Source organism: Amblyomma mixtum, chromosome 1 (assembly GCF_055824585.1).
Source record: "Amblyomma mixtum isolate Tamu chromosome 1, ASM5582458v1, whole genome shotgun sequence".
In the NCBI taxonomy this organism is placed as follows: domain Eukaryota; kingdom Metazoa; phylum Arthropoda; class Arachnida; order Ixodida; family Ixodidae; genus Amblyomma; species Amblyomma mixtum.
Genome location: NC_143012.1, coordinates 191,078,187 through 191,092,490, shown reverse-complemented (window position 1 = coordinate 191,092,490; position 14,304 = coordinate 191,078,187). Strand labels below are relative to the sequence as shown.

General features: G+C 46.4%; 1 pseudogene across 1 annotated transcript in view; it reads left to right on the top strand.

The window, feature by feature from the left end:
* Positions 1–13,670, top strand: part of LOC149370320 (uncharacterized) — a 58,450-nt pseudogene extending 44,780 nt beyond the window's left edge. The window contains exon 8 of the transcript XR_016291184.1: positions 11,186–13,670. The product of XR_016291184.1 is annotated as an uncharacterized LOC149370320 (transcript). The remainder of the gene's footprint in view (positions 1–11,185) is intronic.
* Positions 13,671–14,304: the final 634 nt, after the last annotated feature.

Below are 14,304 nucleotides of genomic sequence, written 5' to 3'. Positions count from 1 at the left end.
CTTTGGTGCGTGCATGAGCTGCGTAGCACAGTGACTAGTGTCCGCGTAGTGAAAGTGATTGCGATCGAAGCGAGCGCTTTTACGTCAAGGCAGTGAAATGTGCGCCTTCGAGAGCTCACTACGCACGCCGTGCTTTCCGAATGCTGAAATGAACGTGGCGTTGTGCAGCTAGTCGCATTCGTTTCGATGGTGGCAGTGATCGCGACCGAACCGTGCACATGACGTTGTTGCTGGCTACGCATTCGTTACCATTTTGTTCGCGATTCGTGTGGGCACTGTGCTACGTGACGCGACGCGAGCTTGGCTGCACTGCCGTAGGACTCTTTTGCGGCGACAACAGCGATGTCGCCATCCTTTGCTTTGGTGCTCCATTCAGTACGTTTTGTGATGATGGGTGCTCGGTTTACGACTCGCCGGAGAAACTGTGTAACCTGTGTGAAAACATCGGTGCAGTGCAAATGTATCTTCGGGAGCGTCATTTATTTTTATTTCCTGCCGGCTGTGCGCACATTTTCCTGCAATAAACATATCGGCGTGATGATTGGGTGACTGAACACTTCCGCTAGCCATTTCGGTTTAGGTTGTAACAACATGGTATTCCGCGATTACAAACAAGAATCATTGCCGCTTTTGAATCACGACTGATTGACAGTGTACAAATCTCTAATATGTGCCAACTCATAAGTCTGTTTTTCATGAGCATTTCAATTGATGTAGTGCAGAAAAAAAATAAAAAGTGTGGCAGCAGCTTATGCAATCAAAACTGACCACAGAGCAAGTTGAGCATAACGAGTCTTGATGAAAAAGAAGAAAAAAATATTGAGAAAACCTTTGCCATTGCTTTTTTTCTCTTTTTGCATAGCAGTGTTAAGTCAATATTGACAAATGCTTGGCAGTATTCAGTTCAAGTGGGATGGCGGTTTCCACTGCAATCAGAAAAATACAGTGGTCTTGAAGCACCTCATAGGCAATGACAGTGTCTGTTGATTTTGCTCATGGTCCTTTTCGATCCGGGGATCAGTGGTACGAAACTGGATGTGTTCGCAATGCTATTGTCGCAGAGCTGCTCGCGAAATCGGCCTTATTGGTGTTAAGCGGTTGTTCAGCGGCACTTCCTGGGTCAGCCGCAGCACTTTGTTTAACAAGCCATTCTCGAAGCTTTGAGAAGATCTCGTCGATGCACTTGCATATGTCTGTCTGCTACCACCTTCATTTGCCTGTGACTGCTTGCTACAGACATGACTACTTGCAGACTGCAAAATAAGCCCTGTGGAGCTGGTAAAGCTACGCTAGGAACAAAGACGATGGTAACAACATCACTGCACAGGGTAGCAATTCTTGATCTGTCGTCGTCTCTTAGCACAGTTTCGATATGCCAACTTGCCACCGGTGCACCCCACAGTACGCTATGATCAAGTTCTGTGAAATAAACAGAAAGCAACAACGGGAGAGGAAGTAGGTTGTATAGGCATATCTAGTGCATGCTGTACAGATAGCTTCCTGCCTTATTATAGCCTGGCCCCTCTGTTTTTAATCCTTCATCACCCAGCACCTATGGCCCTATTTGTGTTATTGGCATGTGCTGCAAATCACCAAACACATTTCATACTCTTGACCCTGCTAGATTGTTTTGGCCCATTAAGTTGTTTGATTCAAATCGGCAAGCTTTTAGAAGACATTTCTGCAATAGCCAACTTTTTCTTGTTCTTCACGACATGCACCTTGACTGCAACATCCCCCTATGATGCTTTTGTTCTTTGCTTTGAAAAAGCATGCGAATCCCCTATTTATGTGAGGATGGTTTTCTTGTGCTTTAATTTGCATCCAATAGCTCTAAACTGGATCCAAGCTTAAACAGCCAGCCTTCGGCAGATTTCTCTTGCCAATTCTTATGTATCTTGCCTTTTCCTGCAATCTCGGACGTCCGCCAAGGAACTCCTTTGGACCTCAGCTTTTCATTACTTGCATTATTACCGTCCCTTCAGTGTTTTGTCATATGCCTTCACTGACAGCCATATGGGGTGTGCCATATTGCAATCAATACCAGCATTTCAGTTCAAAACAACAATTAGCATGCCCTGGATTGTCCTGTTTGCTAATGTTACTAAGAATGCAGTAATATTGTTTTTATTGTCAGCATTACATTTTGCCAACTTATAAGGACTTCCGATAAAGGTATATTCACTGTATACTGGTTCAAATACCTAATAATCCTCATACACCCACCCACAACCTAGGATATTTACACCATGAAGTGTTGTTAGTATCACCGTCTTCCAAGTTACTTGCATTCAATTCCCCTGTGTGTCATCAACTTGGGTATTCTAATTGCACATGGCACAAATCTAATTTAACTAGAATCCTTGAATTAGTTCAGTCCTGAGCCGCTTGTTTTATTTTCTCAGGCCATTTTTGAAGGTCCAGTGTGACAGCACTAAAAGTGCATATTTGAATGTCTTTATCTTATGCAGGTTTTTTTTTGCTCCTTACCAACACGTCCCCAACTAATCAGTCCCAACTTGTAGTCTCTCGTGCACTAGGTGCACTAACACTCTTGTGCCTCATTTAGCTCATATGCAACTGAATTTCAAGATTCGTTTTTGTTCGTGCCACAGAAGGCTGTAACGGTCTTGCATCCCACAAGGCTGTGTATCTTACTGTCCTTCGAAGTGGTTACTACAGAAATCATGCTATAAATTACGAACTCACTGAGCTCCTACCTGGCACACCATTTTAAAGCTCGATACTAAACTAACGTCATTTAGGACCACTGAGGTGTGATAAATATGAAAACAAATAGATCTGATATAGTGCTCAGTCACTCGGTCACCTCGGCAAACCAGTACAATGCTCTCTTATGCATAACGTGTTCATTGAGAACTTTGTTCATAATTTATTTCAAACTATATCGGGGCAGATTTACACAATAGTAGCATTTGGGCTAACTTTGCACAAGCTAGCTCTAGCTACCTACATTCGCTCACTTTAAAGCTAAACATGCATTAGTGCACCCACCTGTTGTTGACCAGGCTTCTCTTTGTGCTTGTCTGTTCTGCTCAGCTGAGCAACACACTGACTTCATGATGTGGCTCAGTGAGAATTCTACATGTGTATGCTTATGCATGTAACTTGTATATAGTCACATGTACTAAGGATAGTATTAACTGGGCAATTGGTTGAGCTTAAAAGCTCTCATCATCAGATTGCAGCAAAGAGATAGCAGTAAAAGACAAAAGTCATCACTGCCTTTCCGTTTTTCTTCGTCATCCTTCGGCCTGACTTCAACTTGGTTTTTTTCCAACTTCCTTATGACTACTGATGGCTCAGTTAATTTGTTTCCTTGCAACCCACACTGGCAGTGGAATAAGGGTATTTTGCTAAGAAATTGGTAATTAGTAACTAGTACGACATTATTCTATATATAACAAGTGGTGCGGATATCGGTTAACAAATACAGATTCTCTCTTTTGCTTGCTGCTTTGGGAATCAGAGTTGCCCTTAAAATTTCTCATATTATTTTTTACTGATCAGAAAGGACGTACCTTCAAGATTGCTGTAGAGCTTTACTGGAGAACTTAAGCATCTATGGCCCACACATACTTCAATGGCTTTTTTTTCAATTCATTCTGTCCTGAGACATCATAGCTCTTATTTCTGAAAATTAACTTTTTCGCATTCTGCTTCATATGATTGTGTTTGTTTGAGGTAACTGCAAAATATGAAGCAGTTCCCGTTCCCTTGACTATACAAAGCATTCTATCCTAGTCTCCGCCAATATTTGCTATGTAAACTTTCCAAATCGGTTCTTGCATTTCCTTAACCTCTAGGCCAGTGTACTTACTCCCTTATCTAATTATGTATGGATTAATGAGGATGGCACATGTATACTTTTTTGAAATACGGAGCAACCACTTTGTTTTAAATTCATGGGACAGTTAAGAATGCTTTGTGGTCATACGCACAATACGCCACCTTGTTTCTGTGCATGTCAACATTGATTGGCTCTCAACAGAACTTTCGACACTTGTTTACTATGCTGCATACTGGTTTGCACAATGTTCACTGCAATGGCACCTCAGGAGGCACTGGTAAAAGGAAGCGGCCTGCCCACTGTCACTGCAGAACAAAAGCGTGCACTTTAGTACAGTGATGCACACCATATCCGCTTTGAAGCCACTGAGTAGCATTTCTATTTCGATTTTCGTAATGGTGTGAAAAACATGACGAAAAAAAAATCAGAAAAGAAATCAGTATTATTGCGTCGTCATTTTTCTGTGATATTGTAAACACCTGCAGATCTTCCATATTAGTAAAGGTTGGGAACATTGTAATTTCCTCATGTATAGATGCATTCATATGGTAACATGCTAAAATATGCTGATTTTTTCATGCATGCATAATACACACATACACATACACCTTTTCTTTAATGAGAGACAGTGGCGTGTTTGATGTCATTTGACCACACATACTATGATGTGGATAGAGTTGAAGTGCGGCGGGAGTGAACAGGGACACAAGAAGAATGATATACAGGTGATGCTTGATTTCCCACAGCTGAAGAACCAAGCTGGGCAAAAATGATCTGGTTTGGTTTGGTTTGGTTTATGGGGTTTAACGTCCCAAAGCGACTAAGGCTATGAGAGACGCCGTAGTGGAGGGCTCCGGAAATTTCGACCACCTGGGGTTCTTTAACGTGCTATGACAGAGCATTGTTAAAGGCTGTGAACAAGCAGTCCACATCAGCAGCAGCAGATGCCCTCTCTACAGATGCAACAACCAATCTTGTCAAGGTCACCTTGATGTCAGAAGCAGTAACATGGACTAAGCCTCGGTACTATTCCCTTTTATCTAAGAGCACACAGAGGCATCTGCTCTACGTCACCTCTTGTGTAGGACAGTCCAGCATACACTGTTCGTGATATCGCTTTGGACAGTTGGCAGTATCAGTGAGGTGTTTGTTGCGGGTTGTCTCTTTTTGTTTCATGTTGACTATGCGTATCTACTCCTACAACAAATATTTTTGTTTGCATTGAATTGGCATCTAAGCTCAGCCAACAACCAATGTTCAGTTTTGGTTTTTGGCTGTCAGAACATGTTATCACCGAACACTATAGTCAGATTCAATTTAAGTCTGCAGTGAAGCTCTGCCATCTGGACCGCCGCACAGAATTCTTCCGCGCCAAAAAAAGTAGTCCGCTGTTAAAACTTTTATTTTATACTACCATAAGAAGCTTATTACAAGAAAAAAAGATAAGCTCTAGAATTCTGGTACCTGGATAGATTAATAAAGTCAAACATCAAACAACTTATTTTGTTTACTGTTATTGGTTAGTGGAGTAATACAGGATGCCTCGGGCCATGACCGAGTGCTAACAACTGCTGTTTCTTTTAAGTTTTATCCTACTATACATGAGGTACGCGGTATGTGAACCAGAATCATAAAATTTCAGTCACAGCAATTTCATCTTGTTCAGATGTTTGATGTGTGTTCCACAAGGTCACCATCCTCAAATCTAGCAAACCATTGTCATGAAATGCACCATTATTTTTTTACTTGCAGTTATGTTGTAGGTAGGCAGCCAACGTCTGTGTTAAAGTACTCCACTCAGGATGTCGGTTTGCTTCTGCAAACAACGGAAACTCACTAAAAGCATGTGTTTGATTGCACAGACAGGTTACCAGTTGAAAATAATAACAGTCATATTCACCCGACATCACTGCTATCATTCAGCAGCACAGAGAACTCTACGCAACGTCGTATAGGCTTGCGCCTACGCTTACGCTGCTGCTGAATGACCGCGTCGGCAGCGACTAACTGCGCGACTAATGGCCAGTTCACCCTGTTTGTGTTGCCCATGTAAGCAGTCAAAACCGCTACAGCCGAGCTACTCATCTGGTAGCTGACGAGAGCCGCGTACAAGAGCAAGAACTTCAAAAACCACGCCATGGCTATGCCGAAGTTCAGCCTATGTGCCGGTCGCCGAGGAGCAAAAAAAGACCTCGTTTTCGCGCCGTCTAGGTTGCCAACAGGAGCATGCTATTGGACAGACGGCAATCCCGGGCGCGCCAATCGGAACGCTTTAAACCATCCGCCTCGTCCGCCAGCTCCAAAATGATCGTACAACACCCATTCCGCCCCACGCCCGAGCGAAGGCCGAAAGCGAGCGGTTCGCTCGCTGGCGGATCCGCCCAAAAACGATCGTACAACGGCCTTTAGAGAACCCCTTCCCCGCCTGCTATGGAAGCTCGGGAGAGTGGAGAAGGTATTCAACGGCAGGGACAGTAAGGTACGTTCCTGCGAGCTAAGAGTGTCACGCGGCTCAGTTCTCCGAATGCCGGTGCGGCTCCTTTACCCGCTGGAGTTGAAAGAATTGTAGAATGCGCTCCACGCATTCTGGGGGGGGGGGGGGGGGGGGGGAGTGTTAGAACGGACGGTGGCAGCCGCACAAGGGCATTACCCCCCTGCTTTGAGACCAGTGGACGCCGAATAGAGGGTGTTGGCCCAACGCGCCGAACCTCCCCGCACGACGACCTCGGAGGGATTATATGCCCTTTCTGGGAAAGGGCGGGACGGTCGCGGTGACGACAGAGACGGGTTGTCAGGCAGTGGGAGTCAGTATGTGGGCAGTGTGTGTGGGGAGTGTGTGCTATACTGTGGACTTGCCGTGGTCGATGATGGAATGTGCCGCCTTTTCTCATCTATGTAAATAAATGGTGGTTGTTGTGTTGTAGAAAAAGAATGTGTGTGGTGGCGAGTGATTAAAACGCCGGACGGATCCTTCGTTACTACAGTCTGAGTCGCTTTGGGACGTTAAACCCCATAAATCAGAAACCAAAGTCCGTTATTTTTATTTGTTTTCATTCTCATACCACTGGTCTCCATCCTTTCCGAAGCGATGGTGGCTGCGTGCCAGTCGAATCGGTAACAGGAACGTCTAGGAGAATAGCTACAGCATTCCTTAAATTTGTGGATGAACGCTGCCTTTGCTCATTTCTTCTTTTCAAAAAATCGAAGCTGTCTTTGGGGCTCAAGCTTTTCGTAGTTAGTGTAAAAAAAACACTTGTTCGAGTTAAGATGAAACTAGAAAGCCGGATGCCGTAGTTCTACTATATGGTAAACATTTCGCCTCTCTATATGCTATGGTCTATCGACCTTGCCTGTATTGGCTAAAAATTCACCACCTGAATCAAAGAAACCGTAAGCGTTACGGTTTTTCTAGACGAAATGGCGGGGCCTCTTGATGCGTGAACTGCATACTTACGTTCTTGCACTCTTTTTTTGCATGTCTGACCTATTAGCGTTGCTTGGAAGGCTTAAATAATGGCTGAAGTTTATTTTCTAGGTATCTCACTACTTAAGCCTAGAACCAGGTAGTTGCTCTTCAAGGTGCCTATGGTGTCACAGTATAAAATCAGTAAAACGGAAGTTGTAGGCAGCATACGAGTCAGGGAGCGAGTGCTAGAAGCTGATAGCGCTTTCGGCCAGTTGCTGGCCGGTGCAGTCGCTGTTGTACAGTCGGGAGTAAAAGAGATTGCTAGGTTTGGTTTGGTTTATGGGGTTTAACGTCCCAAAGCGACTAAGGCTATGAGAGACGCCGTAGTGGAGGGCTCCGGAAATTTCGACCACCTGGGGTTCTTTTTAACGTGCACTGACATCGCACAGTACACGGGCCTCTAGAATTTCTCCTCCAAAGTAATTCAACCGCCGCGGCCGGGATCGAACCCGCGTCTTTCGGGTCTAAAAGAGACTGCACTATGGGTGTTACACTGGAGCGACGGAGAGCAACGCCCGGTGCTGCGGTTACGAACACGCCGATAACAATATTGCCAGGTGGGTTCGCACAAAGCATTGCGCTGCGCCAGCCGCGCGGTGCGATTTTTCTCGCTGCGGAGACGTTATTGTGCTAATCTTTTTTTACTCGCGACTGCGCATTGTGTTCGGCATTCTCCTAAATCATGACGTGATCTAGATAAAAACTACTCAAATACTTTCAGCATTGGCCTTTCTATTCGCTTCCAGCAGCTGCACCTTCCGTTCAGGGCACAGTGTATAGAATTACACCGACACACCACTGGCGGCGGCGCGCGCGTCCCTGTCAGGAAGGCGGGAGCAGTCCGACAGCTCCCGCTGTGCTGCGCGCGCCGTCCCGAAGCAGTTTTGGGCGCCCTTACCGAGCAAAAAATGGCACATAACAACAGCAGGACACACTGCTGTGTTGCAGGATGCAATAATGCATATATAAATTCGCCTGGGACAAGGTTTTGTGGATTCTCGACGTGACATTGGGAGACTGCCCACCCTTTGCGACGGGCAACACGCACGCGCGGTTTCTGGTCAAGCAGTGGTCAAACCTTTGCAGAAGCTTCCTTGACTCATGCATGGCTGTAAACAATATGTGGTCTTAAAAGCCACGCATAACTCGCCCGCAGTCACGCCTGAGGAAGAAGCCCAAATTTTGCGCAGTAAAGAATCGTTTACCTTAGTTCCAGTTATGCGCGGAATCCTTGCTCGCTTCCACTGCGCCTTGTCGTCCAGCCTCTTTTTCGACAGTAAAGGCACGTTTTCAGAGGCAACGGCAACATGTTCCTGATAAATCTTGGCCTCCACATCTGAACGACTGGGTGATAATTTAGTACAATGCTAATGTCGAAAATTTAGGGTACTTGTACTGAATGTGTAGAAATTAAACAAAGCTTGCAATGAAATCCCGCTTTTAGAGCACACGCTTTCTGCAAGAATCCTGCATGAAATAGCTGGGATACTCCTTTTTTGCACAATCCCGGTCAAAAAGTTTTATGTTTTCCGCAAGAGTTTCAGTGCGCACAGGCGCTTCGCCGCAGCTTGCATCCTTTTCTGCTTGCAAAAGGTCGTTCATTGGACATCTCATATCATCAAAACACTGACGCACGTGTTGCAACGATAAGGACCTGGCAGTTGCTGGAAAAATTAGAAAATATGAGCGGCAGATTACGCCATGGGTACATCATTTCAAGGCGTAGTTTGAACAGGGCATTTCACATCGAACACCGAAGGTGCGGCAGACGAGAATGTTATGAAGTCAAGTTTGCGCCGCTCGCTCAAAAACTGGACTTTTCTAATTACCTTCAATGTTATGCCGCCTGGCCGTCTTTGAAAGTTTAGGGTAAGTTTTTTTAAATGCAGGAACACCCCAGGCTTGGGGGTGGCTTGTTTTGGAGAGCGTTTCACACGGCTTCAAAAACACGGCAACGGCAGCAGCGCATTTACATTTGCCTGCGATGCCTGCCTTGAAACTACAGCTTGCGGTAACAAGCTGCCTACTGGAATATAGCTACATAAAAAAAATGAGTGAGAGTTCAGCAGTAAAAGGCACCAGATACAAATATTTCTTAGCGTTAATTTTATGGTTGTCGGTGGCGCAGGGATGCTTGTCTGCGCAGTGCACCGGGCGGCTGCTTCGCTCCCGTCGCAAGATGCCGCCTCATTCACGTTGTGTACAAGGCCTGCTTCAAAAAGCTTCGTTTCTTTCCTGACGTTCGATCCTCAAAAGAATTTTTCAGCCTCATGAATGAATAGATCGAAATCCCGCCTCTACGAACAGCGGCGCAGCCGCTAGCAGACGCCATCCCTTCGCAGTCGCGGGGCGAGCCTTCCTGACAGGGACGAGGAACTGGCCGCGCGGGGGAGCTGAACGCAGCCTCGACGGTGGCGGTGCCTGGCGGGTGCAGGGTGCCTATATCACGTGCAACATTTTTCGACAAAAATTTTGAATATTGGAAAATTGTAATGTACTGTTATGAAAATATTGAAGCCGATAGTGCATTCTTCTTACGCTTAGCAAAATCTTTTCCTTCAAAGTTTCTTCCGTCGCTCACATCTAGCAGTTGAGATTGCCACTGAAAACGAATTGGGAATGCTTTTGACGATAACGAAAGCGTTAATTGCAAAAAATGCAAGCCGGTAGACGAACGACCTGGGGTATATTGTTTGTTATAGTGAAATCTTACAATATATGAAAAAGTTGTGTTCATGAACTCTTTTCCGTTAAAAAATGCTTTTGTCCAGAATTATTGGGGGTGCCTAGTACATGAGATTGCGGCTGATATCGCAGGATGCTTCCTTTGTTGTTTCGTTTCGTTCGACTGCTTTGCAATACCTTCCATTATGCAAGATTCATTAAATTCCAGTGATGCACACAGGGAGCTGCCGATTCTTCATCGCAGCGTGTGAGTTGACTGAACGGTCCAACATCGTTCTTTCGTAAAGCATGTTGAACTCATATGCGGGATTTTCGAGGCAAAACCTTCATCCAGTTAGCTGGCGCTTTATATTCAAGTTTGCGTTCATGGTTCTGTAGAAAACCAGACACATATTTCTGCAAACTAACCTTGCAGTATTGAAGCCAAAACTTAGTAGGGAGGAAGGCTTAGAATTACGGATTTTACTCTAGCAACCCGCACCTGTAGCTCCCGAGTTCGAGGTTTGTGATACCTGCCATTATGCAAGAATCATTAACTTCCAGTGGCGCACACATAGAACAGCACCTTCTTCACCGCAGCGTGTGAAGGATGCAAGGGTACAATGCATGTGGCTCATTAAAATATATGCGCCTTCATTTGAGCCCATATAACCAAAAGTGCTTCTCTGAAGTCTTAATATGGTTCATGCCGCGCACGTGAGAAGCTGATAAAGTGGCTACCATCGCCAAGCTGCTACAGACATTCTTGAACAATCTGCAGTGAAGTAATCTCAAGTGTCAGCCCGATCCTTCCTCTATTACGAGAGCACAACCTAGCAAACAAGTGCAGGAACAAACAAGCACAAAGCAAAGCGTAAAAACATACAGTAACCTGCAATACAAGGCTTGTAACTGAACGGCTGCCCCCGTACGCAGCAGAGAGGGGGAGGCAGTACGCTACGAAGAATCTATGACACGTAAGAAATGAAATATTAACAATGCTAGTGAAAGGACAATGCATCGCCGTTTTACTGTATGGTATCGAGGTATAGGTAAAAACAATTCACTTGGGTTTCGCGTCTTTTAGTTAAGACCTATTCGGAAAGGCAGCCGCGAAAGAGAAAAGAAAGCTACAATGAAATTGTGGTGCAGTACGTTTGGCGTGAGCGCTCAGATGCTTTCAGTTCAGAAAGGGCAGGACAAAGAGGTGTTTCAGGACGTTTACCCTGGCACTCGTTTTCCAGGTGCTGCCATGGGTGGCCTCCTCCTGTGTGCCCTTACCTGGATTCCCCCTGTCGCCCAGACTGCTACGCCTGGGATCCTCGACCTCGTGGATGACGGGTCGTTCATTTATAGCACCAGCCACACCCGGTCACAAAAATTTGGTGCTGAACGACACACTTACCAGGAAACCACCCTCTACGGCTACGTCACGAAACGAATGGCCAGAGCGAGGAGTATTTAACCGGCGTGGGAACGTATTCCCGCTTCCGCACGGCATCGACTCCTGCACGATGTGTACGCCGGGGCTGGCTTGCCAGGTTGATTAGCTACACTATGCATCGTTCTATTTTCTTTTCGTCTTACCCCTGTGACCTTAACTGGCGCTCTGCAGACTGTGTCGTCTCTTGCTCACGGGCATTTCATCGGCTGTAGCAGCTACTGCTGTCGCTCTCGGGAGATGTTTATCTTATCCGAGACCCCGAAACACTCAAGCTTTATTCGTTTCCTGGCGTTCCTTAACGTCTTGGAGAATACCATCGAGTCATGCATGCCTAAAAACGTTCGGTAAGAGCAGTTGCCCCAGAGTCATACGAAAGAGAAACAGCCTAGAACTTACTGGAGATTAAACACCAGCTAGTTGAAACAAAATATCGCGAAAATGAAGGCTGACAGCATTGAGACCAAAAATAGAATGCGGCAGAAATACTTATTTTTCAGATCAGATGGCTGCCAGAATTACTGAATGAATTGGGGAAAAAGTTGTCGCGTTTGGTGAAAAACAACTACTTATTGCTTGAACCAAGCACAATTAAATGCACCCGTCATATGCGTCAATCGTATGAAACGAAAAAAAAACTGCGAATAATGGCTAAATTGCTTATACAGCAAAAGAAAGCGTGTTTGCCTGTGGTTTATTTGATACTGGCATTTTGTAATGAAGGGATGCTGCTTTGACCACTTTTAACATTCGCTTCAAATTGGGGCAAAGTATTCGGAATGCCGAATGTAAATTAAGCTTCGGTTTAACAAAACGGCGCCAACAAAATTGTCTGCACTTACATTGGATCTAATACATTATTGAAGCAGAGACGCTCAACAAGCACGTGCCTGAAACACCGAAGACGCGGCATTGCACAGCACACAAAGACGAATGACTCACTGGTAAGCTGCTACGAAGCACAGTCGCTCTTTATCACCATTTACAAATATCGCTTTCAGGAACCCAGCGTAGTGCATTGACAAATCACCGTAAGGGTCACAGTTTCATTAAATTCAATATCGCTATTACAGTTGCCCCACCAGCTACACGGTTTAAGGGAGTGATAGCAGGCTGCGACGTATTCCATCTAGGTTTTTCTCCATCATGAGGTGCAAGGATCAGAAGAATCAAAAGGAGCAGCCCTATAAATGATTTAAAGCACCCTTAAAACATGGCTCATCAGCCTTAACAACCGTGAAACAGCATCGACATGCCTGCTGTAGTGCCGGCGACCACATTTCGCTGGCTAGCCTCTCTGGAAACAAGCGCTGCGCGCCCGCCGTCGCTCAAAGCAGGCCCAGACTCTCTCGGACATGTCGCGACGTGCAGCGTGACTCCTCCAGCCACGCCGGCGCCGACACGGACCCTCCCTCCTCTCCGTCGGTGCGAACTCCTCCGACGCTCGCCGGCTCTCGACCATTGGTCTAATTTGAATGGTGGCCAGTTCCGTGACCTGATTGGAGGATTTGAACGGCTGGCTGCCGCAACCGTTACCAGCGGCTTTAAAAGCGGAGCCGCGCTGAACCCGCGCAGCAGACGGGCAGCAGAAGAGCCATCACGCCGGAGCTACGCTCGCCGCCGGGGCCGCTCTTCTTCTTTGTGCTAGCCCGTGGTGCTCTTGGCCCTTGTATCATGTAAAAGCCCTTGTACATACTGTACATAAGTCATTTTACTCACCGTCGCCTCGACCGTTTCCTGGCTCGGACTCCTAGTCCCAACAGTGGATGGCAGCTGCGGGATCGACCGGCGTCAGCTACCTCGGCGCGGTGAGTGCCTGATGTTTTCCCCTCAATTTGCCAGACTGCTCTAGCACACGTGATTGTAGTTTTGAGTAGGGCTGTGTGTTGCACTGGAGAGAGCTTTGCTGTTTCGAGCCAAGTCGGAGCGCTTTGAAACGAAAGCTGGTGCAGAGGGAGTAAACGAGGCGTTTTGGAAATAATTACTTGCGCGTGTCATGCTAGTAGCGCTATAGTAGTGAACCGCAAGGGAATTCTTAAAGGGCAAACTACAAGAGGCTATTGTGCGCGATGGAGAACTTCAAAGTGAAGGAACTCATCGAAATTTGTGAAGAGTTGGCCATTGATTTGGGCCCCGCAAAACGAAAGCATGCGATTCTTGAGATAATGCGGGCAGAGGAAGTAACGGCTGAGGAAGCCAATGAGGCCTTGGATGAGATCAAAGAAGGCCGTGAGCGCGAGGAGGCCAAAAGACTCCGTGAGCGCGAAGAGGCAGAAAAACAGAGGCAGCTTCAGATAAAACGGCGTGCTCGCGCTAAGAAACTGATGGACCTGGAGCTTGAAGCGCATCAGATCGATTTCGAGAGATATAAAACATTGTCCGCTCTGCATGAGACTAACGGTCAGCAGCTGAGGGACAGGCCGCAGCCCTTCGTGATCGCCGAAGATATGGCGAAATATTTGGCGGAGTTCGAGCGCGTCTGCGAGAAAAAAGCGCGTTGAGCGGAACGGTTGGGCACAGAAGTTGGTAGCCCTGATTTCCAACGAAGCCTATGACGTTGTCAAGCGCCTGTTGGACGGCGGCTTGGCGGACTACGATGAGCTGAAAAGCTTCTTACTGGCGAGATATAACGTGTCACCGCTGGACCATCGCCAAAGGTACCTGCGAGAGAATAGGACCCCATCGTTTAACGATTTTCCCTACCAGTTTAAAGCCGACATTTTAGAATGGCTCGAAAATGCGGAAGGTTCGGAAGATCGGGACACACAGGGAGAGTGCGTCGCTGTAGAGCAGCCCTGCCAGTGCGGCACAGAGGAAGGTAGTCCGTACGTGGCAGATGTAACTGCTGCTGTAACAGTGGATATTGCCCCGTATTCGCCAACTGAGAAAGCCTCTATACCATCGGATAAGGTCTTCACAGCA